At 40.2% G+C, this 15,700-nt stretch overlaps 1 protein-coding gene across 5 annotated transcripts in view; it reads right to left on the bottom strand.

Annotated features, from left to right (window-relative positions):
• Positions 1-15,700, bottom strand: part of ARHGAP6 (Rho GTPase activating protein 6) — a 339,527-nt gene that overhangs the window by 65,099 nt on the left and 258,728 nt on the right. The gene's annotated exons all lie outside the window — the stretch shown is intronic.

Genomic DNA, 15,700 nt, shown 5'->3' with positions numbered 1-15,700 from the left:
TCTCCCACCTGTGATAACATATACAAAAAGCTATTCTCTTAGCTAGTATTTAGCTTGGGCAAGCAAAGTAATCATCAGTCAAAGAGAAGTGCAAGCACCCAGACAAGCTTAAAGGCTGACAATTAACTTCAAGCAAGAATTTCAGAATTCATCAAAGCATCATCAAAGAGTGCATTTTAGCACTACAGAGAAAGAAAGAAGAATTTGTTTTTCATCCTAACAGTGTTAAAAAATAAACACCAAACTTGTCAGTAGGTATAACCTGATGCAGCTGTAGATAATGGAAAAACTCTGATGTACATCAGCTGAGCTGTAAAGACAAATCCACCAACCTGCTCTTCATCACAACATCACAGACTTACAATTAACAAACTTCACTCTCCTTTTAAGTTCTCGTTTTCAGTTTAAATTTCAACATTTGTACCTTCACTGCATGCTCATTTTTTCACCATTCACCTATAATTCATCTGTTCTGCACACACATCTGCAGTCAAAGGATGACCATTGACTTTAAAAGGCATTGGCTGAAGCTCCTTATTACAAAAATCAGTAAAATTTTACTTTACTTAGCAACTATGCATCCCGTTGTATGTAAATATCTTTGTGCATGTTTCCATATATTTTGTTCATATATGTGTATGTGTATATATACACATTTGTATATGTATATACAACCTGTATATACATTTGTATATACACATACACATACCTATATATGCATACCTATGATTGTGCATGTGTATTCACATATATTCACATGTATGAGACAAAAATCATTCTCAAATATGCAGCACCATCTAGCAATATAGATCAAAGGAATTACACATTAAACACCGTTTCGTATGATGCATGAAGTATGTTTCAGTTCATCAAGGAAGCTTTTCTTCATAGTATCTTTTGTAAGTCATTAAGCAACCATAATAGATAAAGCTGTTACCTCAATGTGAACAACTGCACATCTGTACACTCCATGCATGTACTATGCTCAATATCTTTATGATATTTATATATACATGGGCCACATATGCAAACTTCTGTGCTAGCCCAGTATTTCACTACTGGAATTTGTTCCTTCATTTTTCGCCTCTTCATCTCTTCTTGCTCTTCTAGTGCCTTACTGTTGATTAGCTAGATTTAGTAATCTCAAACTAAAGGTTTGCATGGTGACACAAGCCAAGCTGATTAGCTTAACTAAAGTAAAACCAAAGCAGGAAGAGTCACATAAACCTTATTTGCAAAACTGCAAGTAAACATTTACATTTTTTAAAAAGCTGTTGTCATTTATAGATAAAAGTGATCGTGAACAGAATCCACAACCAGACAATGTATACTAAGAAACTAATTCCTTTCCAACCCTGATAATGCAAAAGAAACTTTACAAGTACAGAAGTATGCAATTCAATCTTCATGAACATACAATGTACAAAATGTTCTACAGTCAAAATGGTACAGAGAGAGAAATATGTGTCTTTATGGTAGAGGTTGGGGGTATTTTACCTTATCTATTTCTCCAAGATGAGCATTTTCATAAACAAAATTATCACTGATATGTCTACCATAAAATATTTCAAACCAAGATATTTAATTTTGAAACAGGAATGAGAAGAAAAAAGGACACCCATTAGAAAATGCTGAGGTAACAGAATATTTATACTGTTTAGGACATGTCCTGTTTCCCGTGGAGCACAAAATCCAAGGGGTGCGTGGGACTTTTAGGAATTACCACAAATTAAATAAATATTCCTTAACTGAATTTTGCATGAACACATGAATTATTGTTCTTTTTTGGATAAAAACTACCAAGGGGAAATCTAACTCTAGAGGTAACTCCGCATCCTCTGCCTTATCTCTGAGTTAGCTCCGTAACTGCAAGCAGTGAGCTGTACCACTGCAATGCCCAGCTCAAACATTAGCCCTGCCAAACCAGTTGAGCTCACCAGTTGAGACACGGGTTGCTAGCTCTGGTAGAGCCCTGCATTAATATTCTGCTTTGGGGACCCCAGTAAGGCTCTTTGCACAGAGCTGTGCTGCTTTATATGAGCAGAGCAGCCAACTCAGCACTGGCTCAGGAACCCTACCCAGGCTAATTTCACCTTAATATGGGAGCACCCCACCTCATTTTTTATAGGAAGTCAAGGGAAAAACCAAGGGAAAGAAGAAAGCACCCAACAAGATTATGAAGGCTGTTCCTTCCAACCAGGTTTTTTATTCTGGCAGTCTACAAGCTCCCAGTACATTCCTGATGCTCGCTGGGTTGGCCCTGTCTGGCTAAAAACGGTGGGATGCAAGCTCTGCACCTTCCAACGCCACGACAGGTCGCTCAGCAGCGATAAAGAATGCGGAATCATTCTGTCCAGTTGCTGTACACTAAAGAAGACATTCCTCTTCTACACTCGATGGGTTTGATAAAATCTCTGCTAGGTCATATTAACATAGGTTTTTACTATGCTAATGGAACACATGACTAATTAACTAAAATATTTTTGGAAAATCATGTGTTAGGGCCAGTGGAATCTGCTAAGAAGTGAGAGGTTCAAGAAATGTTTCCTTGAAAAAGTCTGTTTTATTTGGCAAATAAATATCACTGTCTTCTATGAGCCAAAACACAGTATTTGATAATTTAATCTACTCAAAGACTCCTATGCTTTGTGTGACACAAGGTAAATTAAAAGCCTCATCTTCCTCCTAAAGCACTGTTCAATTTTACATACAGCCTGTAAATTACTGCAAAATCAAACAGGCTTGGGAGAGGTCCAGAAAAGTCAAGCTCCCTTGGAGAATGGGTGCTGGTGCAATTACATCAGTCACATCTGCCTAAAGCTATTCTCCACTCTGTGGGGCAACCAAAGGAGGGAAAGGGCAGGACAGAGATGGAGAATATTTTCTGTTTCTCTCTCCATATGAGGAGGAACATTTCATCAACCTAAATGAACATCAGCCTGACACAGCTCCTTGCAGAAGATCTTGAAGCACCAAGTCAGAGTGACTTGGTTTTTGAAGTTCATGCCCTTGCATATGTGTTCAGACATATATACACAGCTTCTTCTCTATTAGATTGTAGGATTGTAGGTAAGACTATGACCTGCAAATGGCTCCTTCATCACCAAGAAGGAAAAAATCCCAACAAACCAACCACAAAAACAGAGAAGAGCCCAAACAGAAATATTGCTCTGGGATAAAGTGATCAGCCTGATAGGACACAAACTGCTAACTGCAAGGATGCTTTCATAACTGACTTTTACGAAACCTTAAACCAGACTAAAAGCCTTCTCTGGTTTCTTCTACCAACCAGTCACTTCTTTTCCCTCACAAGTCTCCAACTTCAGCTACATTTTCTCTCTGACCCTCCCACTAACAGCTAACATCTTCCCTCCACTGAACCGAGCAGTTCACTTACCGGGTAAGTAACTAAAATACCAGAGCAGATGACTCAGCAAAGGAGATGACTGATTAACTGCATCTTGTGCCTTTGAAGAATCTGTCCACTTTTCCCGTATTTCTTGTCCACACTCATAAGCACATTTTTAATAAGATGCAGACTGCAGTTTTACTAATATTCTTTCAAGCATTTTTTTTTAAAATGGGTTGGGTGTTCAGTGGCTTCAAAATAAACGTTAAGTGGTACATCCTGGCTTAAGTAACACTATGCACTTAAATTACTTTTAAGCATGTGTAGGCTATTCTTGTGTACCTGACATCTTTCTCCTGAGCATCCAACGCACAGTCTTTCAGATGTCTTCTAGTGAAGTCTCATTTTTCTGTCCTTTGTACAATACAGAAACTGGTTGACAACTACTACAGGAATCCTGAATGTAGATGCAAATCTACGGGTGATAATCGACCTCTGTTGATCTCTGCAGAGTTTTAACCCTTAGTGAGTAATGTGGATTGTGCACAGGGTGGGAAATAAGAACCGCCACACATGGCAGTTTTAGATAACACAAATTTTAATGCAAGACAGAGAAAGCAATTTTTATCTTACTGCATTATTGTTATTGTTAATGACTTTAGTCTGTACTCATTTAGGTAAATGCCATTATCAGATTAGCTGTCTACTTTTCATTAGTCTTTTGCTCAAATCCATTTGAAACCACTAAGATCAAAACCAATTATGTCTACTTGTTTTTCTCCTACCCTAGCAACACTTAGCTATGTGTTTGTACTTAGACGGGTCTCCACTGTAAAAGAGTTCAGTATTTCTGCACACAAAAAGATTATATTGCAAATAACATGGCAAATATAGCATTGCAATGTCTTAATTCTATTTGCTTAATTACTTCTTTAAGCTTCATGAAACCGTGTATCATTGCCACTTTATAAACCTTTCACTTCCCTTGGTCATTTACTTCAATTCTTTCTAAAATTATTTCCAGACTCCTCAGGCATAAACTCTCACAATTTGACTGTTGGTACAGGTAATCCCTCTCTTCCTCACTTCCCTGGTGTGGCTGTTAGTATGAACCAAAACCAGTTCTGAAGTGAAAGCCAGTCACTCCAGTACAGCTATATACTCTATCATGTGAAATCAATGTACAGAACACCGTTCCTAGACAGGATGAGAATTAAGGAGAAGGGGGAAAGAAACTAGTTAAATATCCATTTTAGCATTACATGTAGTTAAGGACCGCATGGCCAGTCCTTTACTAATGCCATCCTAGATAACCACCTGCAGATTAATGAAGAGTTAAGAAGCAACTGGATGGTATGAGTGTGCTATGGCCTGACTCTCTCTGCCGCCCTATTTCCAGATGCTCCTCCATAGCCAGCGCAGTTCACGACAGGCAGCACACTGGTTTCCAGCCGGCATTACAAACTGCTGCAACCTGGGATGCTCTGGCATCTCCAAACACAGCAGGTGTCACACAGCTGCTCCCAAGGGACTGCAGGTATCATAAAAGACGACGAGTCTTTCAAATTAATGAAATGGCATCTAAATACGAAATACAAAGAAGCACAAGACTTGAGGTGTGACATCGAAGCATTCAGAGGAACGTATCTGAACATGGATGCACAAAGTATGGGGCCCCAACAATTAATCTTCATTAAGAAAGACTGACTTCATTAAGGTCATTATCTAGGGTGACATCCTGTTCCCCTTGACGTCAGTGGCGAAATTATTAATAAAATGTCTCCACTAGGAAGAGAATAAGTACAGTCCAGATGATCCTGTGTTACAGTTCGGAGCCTTGCACTAAAGTTGCCTTATCTCATGCTACATTGTACTTATGTGTATGAAATAATGTATGTACAGAAAAAGCTATTAGTTTTGTCAAAAAGATCACACTTTACAAAACAGTGGTTTAGATATCAAAACTATTTAATGGCAATTAATATAGCCATGGCACTGCCAAAGACAGACACATCCTTACTCCTAGCTAGCATCCTGTTTCATTCCCAAGGCTGGAAATCCACGTACTCAGGATCGGTACTGCAAGACAACCCCTGTGGGACACTGGAAAGCTGGTATTCCCCACAGGGGAGGCAGAGTTCACACCCACAGCAGAAATACTTCATCTAGCAAGACGCCATGAACCCATGCCCAGGTAAAGATAGACATTTCAGAATATTACAATGGTGATTTCCATTTATCCACGGGGGGGGTGGGGGGGGGGTGGGCGCGGGGGGGAGAAGTGCACTTCTAACTTTAGTCTAAGGGTAAACAGGGAGCGGAAGAATGAGCATGCTTTCACAGCAGTATTAAAATTGCTAAAATAAAGGGAAAAATATTTCCTGTTCTTCTAAAACCAACCTCTCCAAGTTTTCCAAATGCCTCAGGATACTATTTCATGTTTACAATATTTAAAAAGCATTCTCTTAAAAAAATTGATGTGTAATAGAGATGTATTTCATTCCTCTTCTGACATTAATAAACATGAATGATGTACAAAGGTATTGCCTAGGAAAATATTAATGCCTAACATACCCACTCTGTACTGAACTTTTTTATACATCCAGAAAACCAACCTCCAGAAGTTAGAAAGCTCTGTTAAAATGCTTCAAAATACATATTCAGATTTTCTGAATTTCTTACTTCAGCAGATATCAGTATTTTTGGAGGAATTTATCCAGAAGCACCACAATTAGAGCCAAAAGGGGCCAAGTACTTTTTTGGAGGTGCCAAAATGGAGCCAGAACAGCTTAAAAAGCCTAGATGCAACTGTAAAATTACAGATGAAATTTTGTCGGTCTTCATGCAAACAGAATTTTGTGTATTTTTGTTAGTAAAATAGAATTAAGCCATATTGCACTCTGAATTTTGTTGCAGGTTGAGAGTACATGTACAGCTGTTACAACCACGACTGCATGCAGTAACAAGCTGAACTGCAGTAATTAAACCATCTGAGACCACAGTAATGGCCTACACTACAAAAGCCAGAGGTTTCATCAATCTCAACACAAGAGATCTGGGATAGCCTGGGTTGATTAAGAGGAGAATTCTTATCCCTTTTAGCAGTTCATATACTGTATATTTTGAGAGGTTGGTGCTATGTTTTTCTCAAGTGTTTAAACAGTCTCCTGCTTCAGCAGGAATAACGTGATCCCTGCAAACTAATGGCAGCTGACCCAAAATCAAATACAAAAGCTGCATGAATATTATTTTCAGTGGCAAAGCTGCCTTACATAGACCCCGCTCCAGCTTCTGTGACCAACACAAACATGTTCCCAACAGCCCTCAATGTTCAGCTGCTCGTGAAGCTGAACAAGGAACCACAGCCCATGATACACCGAAGAATGGCATGTCCTCTCGTGTCCTCTCTGAGTTTTTCTGTGCCCCAAGTCATGGAAAAGGTGGCCTCCATCCCGAGGACAACCTTTGCTCGATACTGCAGGTTGCAGTACCCATTCATGCCATGAATGTCATCCATTCATGTTACGCTCTCACTAAATGTAGAGATTTCCAATGACATTTCGAATATGAAATAGTGCTCTTTCTCCTAAGCCTAACAAGATTAACATTAAGCATATGAAAAAATAAGGCCGAAGCTATAGGTGAAATGCATTTAAACAATTTGGATTAAACAAATATAATCCTATGCCCTATTTGTAGCTTTACTGGTCCTGAAGTAGTACATAATGCCCTGATGAAACAATAAGGATCTCTGCTAGCACAGCACAGAAGTTAACCATTTCTGCATCCAATAATAAGTGTTAATGTGACTGCAGCCAATGCTTTGAACAGCTAGGAGTGGCGTCTATTTCTATTACGTTCAGTATAAAAGAAAAAATTGCAACATTTCAGAGAGAAGTAAATGATCTACTATTTGAAAGAGAGAATGCACGTGAGAGAGCACACACTGTCATTTCCAAGCATGCAAAAATCATATCAGCCTGAGTATTGTATACAAGGCTAAATACATATATTTGAGTACTTTAGTTTACCTCCTGGATTTTGAGCTTTTAAGATACATGTACATTACATTATCTGACTTGAGCATACTATCAGAATCTCATAATGAAGTAAAATAAAATAATTAATTCCATGACTCCAAGAACTGCAATTTGACTAATAGTAAAGCCTTTAATCAATACAAATCCCTAATCTTATTGTTTCAAGCAGTTCAAACCAGTATTTTTTATAAACTGGTATTACTTACAGAAAGGGGTTTGGGTCTACGGAAAAATGAGATCTGTTGCGCATGTGGAAAATAGCCATTCTAACTGCCTACGTACCAGGTCTGGTTGGAAAACAATTCTATGGGTTTTTTTTTCTTCTTGGGGGGGTGGGGGGGGAGTAGGGGTAGGTGTGATTTAGTTGATAAGAACAAAATGCAATACAGCTCCAAATATTTACATTTAGAATCAGAGAGAGAGCTCTCAGTTACTCAGCTAAGAGACAGAGGACTGGGGCATCCCAGGCAAATGCCCAATCAGGAGGCTACCGACTACTCTAACATCTGCCCCCACTACTACATTGAACCTTGGCAGAGATTGTCAGCCCACTCCAGAACGACCTGCAAATTCATCATGTGAATGGTTAGTCTCCGAGCTGACTTGGACACTTCCAACAGTGATTACCCACCCACTCTGTACTGTGACCGTGTGTGCTCCCTCATGCACACTGTCTCTTTAACAACCTGGGCTGAAATAAAGGTGTTGTAGTGGCCGCTTTCTTATTTAAGGAAGTTTTCTCTGAATCATGAGTTTGTACCACCAGCCAGCAGTGTTGCAGGTGTTAGTGACACAGAGTACACATGCCTCTAGGAGGCAGGGACAGGCACATTTCAAACATGCAGAAAGTAAGCAATTAGCTTTTAGGGATTAGGAGTTTTCACTTCATTTGCTACATAATCACTCTACACTTCCGTTTTGGTTTTATCACTCTCACACTATGTTCACGTGTGCAAACGCTAACCTGTCCTACACACTGATGTCAGGCAACCAGGGAGAAGTCTGTACCACTAAGGGAGTTGCAGTGCTCTGCCAATCTACTCCAGTTTATTGGGATTCTGTTTCTTGCCTTTTTTTTTTTTTTAAATCTGGGATATCAAATCCCACCCCCATCGGCAGCTGTTTTGATGACTCTGTTGCTCTCCTGAAGACCCTGCAAAGACAATTTTCTATGGAAAAGTTTAGAAAACACAGAAAGTCTAATAATTAGGGAAAAGATTGTGAGCACAAAGAGGTGGCTTTGCACTCACTAGCATTATCATTACTTTTCATCTATGTAATTACTTCTCTATTTTCTATGTATTGAAACAGTGCGTGCTCTCTTGCAATGCACAGCAAAGGACAATACTTCAGCTTATTGAGAAGCACTACTTCAGCATTTCTTATAAAAAATATCCTGTTTGCACAAATGAATCTGCTGATTTGCCATTAAGTTAAATACCAAACAAGAGTTCAAATACTTTTTAAGAAACCACCTCAGCTACACTACAAACTGCTCTGAATGGATATATAGCTATAGGTCAGATTGATGGATCAGTGTACATACCTGGAAAGACCACTAAAGAGCACCTTGATGCTCACTGTTGTCTATTAACATGGAGGCTTGTTAAAAATGTGGCATTCCAAAGCAAGAAATGTAAAGTGGATCCTCACAAATAAAACTACTGTGCTGCAACATCATTTCAGGAGAAAGGTACATTTTGTAATGTTCCCTCCAATCTGAGGCACCCCAAGTTCAAGTTGTGTGCCTGCCAGACAGTCCACGACTTCTTTGTTTTTAAGCAGCTCATTTACTTTGGACAGAGAAAGGGAAAAATAGCCCATAAAGTTCCCACTGTTATGAAAAACAGAAACAATTGCTAGAGTTACAAGCTCCTCACGGACTGAGCCAGAAGATGAATGGCTCTTGGTCTCTACTTTCTTCTGCGCAGCTAACCCAAATTTAAAAATGCAACAATAACACAGTCATGGCCATAAAACCTGATGCTTACAGAAACGGTTATTTGCCAGACTGAACCTATGCAGCTGCAGCTGTCATGCCATCAGTTTTCAAAAACCCTTTACCCTCAGCATATTTTGCTCACAGCTGCCTGGGTTATATACCCTTCATGCACAGAGCAAAGCCACCTGACGAAGCCACTCAAATACAAATCAGCCTAATTATGCAGTTTGGTTTCAAAATGTTAATGTCACTTCTCATTCCATAGTTTCATTCCTCTCGGTCCAACTATGAAAACAGGCAAGGTCATGAAACTGGTCTGAAAATAAACAGTATTTGAGGGATCTCAGTTTGTTGATGGATCTCCAGAGCCTGGTAAATGGTCAGTAGTGCCAGCTTTTTCCCCGACTGAATCAAAGCTGTTCTCTTTTCTACAAACTTAGCTAAAGCATGAAAAAATCAAACCCGATGTCACCATGAGCACCACATTCAGCACATGTTCTCCATCACAGTCATCTCTATCCCACTACATGCGAGATTATTCAGCTTCCTTACCCATTAACTAAGTTATCTTGTGTCTTCAGTGTCCTTTAGTATTTGATCAAACTGGATTTGAATCAAGGACCTGGATCCAACTACGTCATTTTGTAAAGTAAGAATAAGGTAAGAATAATGTTGTTGACCTGAAGCTGTGTACTGGGACTCTGAGAGAGCGCCCAGCTGGAGCAGCTGTGACTCCCAGGACACCTTTTGCTGCCAGACATCATGAATCTTAGGGGGCAAAACCTGATCTTTTCATTTCTCTGCTTCGAAGCAAGCCGAGAGCCCAGCCCAGGGGAAAGCCCAGTCACACGGACAAGTCGTGACCAGGTTCCCTGCTTCTTACTCCAGAAGAGGTGTCCCAAGACAGTGCAAGGAGTGGTGAGGAAGGTGCAGGTCTCCCCTCAAAAATCCTTCTCCCCCATGGCTGTGCAAGCTCAAAACCAACTATAACTGCCCGAGCTCTCCCTATGTAGCCGAAATGTAGCCTAATGTAGCCGGAGTAGCCGAAAGAGTGCTGGACGCAGCTGCCATGGCTCTTTGGAGCACAGTGAGGAGCACTGGGCAGTTTCTGCCTGACCTTCTCAGGCAGTTAGTTTGGAGCTTTTTAAAACACCTTTGAAAACCTTCTACTCAAGCAGGCAGGCCAGCTATATTTATAACATGGTTTTGACAACAGCAACACAGAGACTGAGTGTTTTACACAGTTTGCTAGGGGAAAAAAATCCTTGATAAAGGCACTGCTTCATAAATAATGTCTGTCATGTTCACAGTCCCCATACACAATGCTGTCATCTATAGTGCGTGGGCAGGGAGCGTAGGAAATTTGTGAAAAACAAACAGTGAATCACCAATGATTTTGATGGCAGCTCTGCCCTAGGTGGCATTTCACCAAGTCGTCATTCAGAGCGACAACTTTGTTTCTCAGCTAGCACAACTTAGCACTTCATCAGATTGCTCACAGAACAGGAGAAACCATGGGCTAGAGTTCACGGCAACGGCAAGGGCGGCAACGGCAAGGGAGATTATGTAAATAACTTTCTTTTTCATATATCCACCCACATGCTTTGTGCACCTCTAAATCGAGGTAAACTGAACAGCCTCCCACCTGCTGGGGTACGACAGCCTGTGCTCACAGCTCAGAAATGCACCGCAGCCCTTCCTGGCTCCACATCTTGGCCACCAGTGCCTGCCTGGTAGCAGTAAACACAGACATCGGATGTCCCTAATTTCAGAGCCTTATCCAAAGCCCAGGGAAATCAATGCACAGGCCTCAGCATTTTCACTGCTCTTAAATCAGACATCAAATCCTCAAATCATGCAGCTCCTCACCTCCATTTCCAGTGTCTTTCCACGCTACTACCCAGGACTGAGCAGTGCTAAGTACAGCCAGCACATTGCACAATAAGCATCATACCATACAAGATTTCCAAGGAAAAAAAACTGTCTTAGCTTCAAAGACAGCTGAATAACCTTCTCAGAAAAGTAATGCCACTGATTGTACTTACATCCCAACACAAACCCAGGGCACTGAAGTTAGGTTTATCTCTCACTGTCAAAATGCTGTAGCCAGGGATCAGTGTCCTGCTAGTCATCTCATAATTATGCTGTACATTTGCAGTTCTTGCAATCTTTCTTCAAAAATAAGTTTCTTCAGCCCATATATCCCTTGTGCCATTATTCTTTGAGTTTCCTCTAATGAGCAAAAACTCTGCTATTTATATAACTGGAAATGGGGGTGTGCTCCTTCATGAACCCACTCACTCAAACCACACGATGAAAGAACTGCCAATTCCAGGCTCTGCATAGCAGCTGCCCTGCAAGCAAAGAATCTAAAAATCACCAACCTTTTTTGGTGGCCTGTCGAAAGATAAAATAGAGTGGCTGTGAAGAATCCAACTAGCCTGTCTCCCTTGTATTTATGAACTCCAGACAAGGTTATGTTCCTTTACTTTGGATAAAAATTGTGGAACTGTATTGGAACTATTTATTGGAACTATAGGTTCCAATTCCTATTTATTGGAACTACAGGTTGACAGCAAGGGTTTCCTTCTCAGAAACTGAGGAGTCCAGCAATATTTGTTGAGTTCTGCTTTGAAGCAGGGTTCTTCAGGTTATTCAGTAGCTAACAGTGTTCTTTGCAAAAGAAATCAGGGTCCTTTGGGATACACTGTCTACACCTAGATGATCTTATTTTTATATCATTTCTATTAGCTACCAGTACATCAGTAGAATTATTTTTCCCCATTTCAAACTACTTTTTTCAGTAATGCACAGCTTTATATTTAAAAATATGCTATTCAGGATGGAATGTTATAATACAAAATGTTCACAGTTTATGGCGAGGTTAAATAAAATACACCCTATCAGCAACAAAATGGAAGAAAATGACCTGCTGTCTACTTTGGATTCATTGCTTCCCAGAGCATTCAAAAATATTAATCTTAAAACTTTAAACTGAGCTTGGCCTAAACTCTCATTGAGAAACTGGTTAAGTGATTCTGATATTGTAACTTCATCATTCACAGATAAGCAGTATGGGGCTTTTAATCTGTTTCTTAATTATGCAAAATTCCAAGGACTTGACTCTCACTCTGGAGGGGCGCAGGATTAGGAGAACCGAATTAGCAGGCAGCTGAGAATTCCTCTGGCTGATCTCTTGTTACACCAATGACCAATGCTGGCCACAAAAGCCTCATGGGACTGTCAAAAATAGCATCAGAAACAGAACTGACCTAGAATCTTATTTTTTCAGTGGAAAAAATCAGGGTTTTGTCTTAAGAATACTCATTAAAGATATGTTTTCTGTGGAAAAAAATGATGGCTTGGTCAAAAAGTTCAAAAAAGTTTGCAGCTAAGAAAGACGTTTTCAGTCCAAAACGCTCTGGTGTGCCTCATGGGAGCTGCGATTCAAGAGCCTTGCATGCTTGGCTACCTTTCCCCTCGTGAGCAGGGGTTCCTGTGACAGACTCCTTCCTTCACCTCCAGGGATGGCACTCCCCCATGACAGTCCCTTACGGCTCATTAAACAGAACCTGGGGTATAAAAAAACCCCTGCAGAATAGTTTCCAGGAGACACGGCAGAGCTATTTTGAATAAAAACACATTCCATTTTTGTATTTCCATGAAAAGGAATTGAAAAATGCTGACTACTTTAGCCTTTCCTGGATTCCTTTTGAACTATACTGGGGAGCCCCAGAGAGAGACTGGGCATCCACAGTCATGCAAGGTTATATGCATTAAGCTTGGGTGATACAGTTCACTCAAAAATTAAAAAATAAATAAGAGAAGTATAACAACCGCTATTAGATTTATGCTTGATGTGATCCTAAAACCTGTGAAAATATAGAAGTGGTAGCAAGTTGCATATGCAAAAAAGGCACTTTAATTATATCGAGCTGTCTGGTCCAGTAACCACAAAACACCCTCTCTTCTCCAGAGACTGTCTGCCTGTGCCTCACAAACTCTAAAAAGCAAAGAGCAAATAAAAACCCAATTAAATATATTTAACTTGGATTTTTTATCTCATGATTTTATGTGTTACCTATTAGCAGAAACTGATGACTCCAAAAGAGATGACGTAAGTACTCTGACAAGTTATATTAGGCTCTAATAAAAGCCCATACACAGTGAGATATAGTAAGAGAGAACGTGCAGCATCATCCCTGTTTCTAGAAAAGGAAAACCTCAGAAGGAGTTGGAGAGACTTTGGAAAGCTGATGGAGAGTTGAAAGGCAGTCCTGGAGGAACCAAAACTGGGTTTGCTCAGACATGCTGGTGCTGCTGCTGTAATCTCTGAATAGCGGGAAAAGAGTATGCTCTATTTTTTCTCGAAGACTTTCAAAAGCAGTCAAACATATTCTGAGTCATTGCAACATCCTGAAAACCCCAGTTTACAGCTTTGCTTTTATAAAAGCCGTACAGCAGATTTTCCCTTTATTGAAGTTCTAAAATCCATGTGCGACAAGCAGCATTAGGCACAGCTCACACCTCACCAGTCGTTGAATGACAAGGGCAAACTCCCATCTTTGGGCATGTTTAGATTTCTCACCAGCAGAAAGCAGAGCATACACAGAACTAGATTCAAATGATGTTTGGAAAATGATGCACTAGATTTTAAAAGAGTATTTGGTGAGAAGAGGGTGCAGCAAGGACCTTGTCCAGCTCTCAGAGGGAGCAGCACAGCCAGGGAGAAGCTCACAGCAGCTCCCCACAAGTGCAACCAAGGCTCCAAGTCCTGTTTCTGAAACTTAAAGCTTAAAGAGCGCAGGCACTGCTCCCAAAGCATTTGAAAAGACACGTCTCCATCCACAGTCTCCAAACGAAAGACATAAACATAAACAAGCTCAGAGGCAGACTGAAAACCTATTTTTAGATGAATGAACAGCATGAAAGCTTTCCAATGTCCTCTTCTTACCCCCCTCTTCTATTTCTTCTCTTCCCCTCCCTTCTCCCCTATACGCTTTTGTTGGTGACTGCCAAATGCTCTCTGCTCCTATTTAAAATTTTTAATAGCAATCTAGCAGACGGCTCTGATCCAATTATTTTAATCTGTGTTAAGTGGCCACAGCAGCTGTTCACCTCCTCTTATCGACATTATTAATACTGTAATTAAAATATACATTAATTAGCTGAAAGATCCACATAAACCTCTTTGAATTTTACTTTTCATTATTGATTGAGGAAAGTTCTTAATGAAAAAAGAAGGAACCAAGAGTGTGGGTTCTAAGAGCCGGTATGAAGCTCTTGCTAAAAAAAGGCATGCAGACACAGGAAGTTGAAGAGCTTTCACTGCAATATTCTTGCAAAATAAAAAATTGCTTGCCAGGTTAGGTTTGCTGCTGGGTCTCACATTATTGCTGTAAGAAGAGCTCCCCATCCCACAGACAAGTAGCAGCACAGCATATTGCTTTGGAACTTTTATCAAACTCTACTAACATCGAAATATCACAGCATTTCAGCTTACTGTCAAAGATTTCTGATAACACAGAGGTCTAGAGAGCAAATTCATTTTGAGGTTTACAGGATCTAAAGAGTTCTTATCTGCATTATGCCCTTTAATGACCTAAAGGAGATTATCTGATACAGCTCGGTAATAATCACAAAGTTTATTCAAGGGAAATTCAAGCCATAAACCTGTATTTTGAAATAAAGAGGGATTATACACTTAAGTATCATTGCAATGTGCTTCTAACGGGCTGCGGATGAATTTTAGTTGATTGCCTTAGATGCACTCTCTGTTGTCCGAATCCCCAGAGATTTCCTACGGGAGCTGCCGCGCTGGGGGGGGCATACCATGCGCCAACCTCCTTTGGAAGTTACAGTCACACACTTTAATATAATTACACATACATTCTTGCATAAGGTTCCAGCTCTTCAGAAAAGTCACCCCAGCAAAGCAGCAGGACTTTGTAAAAGCTTAGCTGCAGTACAACAATTTTCATTTGCTGAAGTTGTGGCTATTTGTTCAGAACCAGAGTAGGACAGAAAAAAACCTGATATAAATAAACCTCTTTAAGAGCCTTTACTCAGGTCTGAAGAATTCAACAGCTGCATCCCATTCAAAAAATGGAACAGAATAAATATCCTCAGCTACAAGAATGACTTTCCAGGGGCTGAGTTGAAAACTGGGTACATTTCTAAAAGAAGACATTGATTTTAAAGGCATTGCAACACTCTCACATTTCACTGTATTTTTACAAGTTAACTTTGTGATATTTGGTTTTTGCTTTAAAGCTTTATCTCCAGGAGGTATGTGAAAGTATAGGCAGATCTCAGCGTGTGTATTTACATAAGGAATACGTAAAGCTCCAGCCATTGCAGAGAGAAGCC

Source organism: Ciconia boyciana, chromosome 1 (genome assembly GCF_034638445.1).
Source record: "Ciconia boyciana chromosome 1, ASM3463844v1, whole genome shotgun sequence".
Lineage (NCBI taxonomy): Eukaryota > Metazoa > Chordata > Aves > Ciconiiformes > Ciconiidae > Ciconia > Ciconia boyciana.
This window is presented reverse-complemented; position numbering and strand designations above follow the sequence as displayed.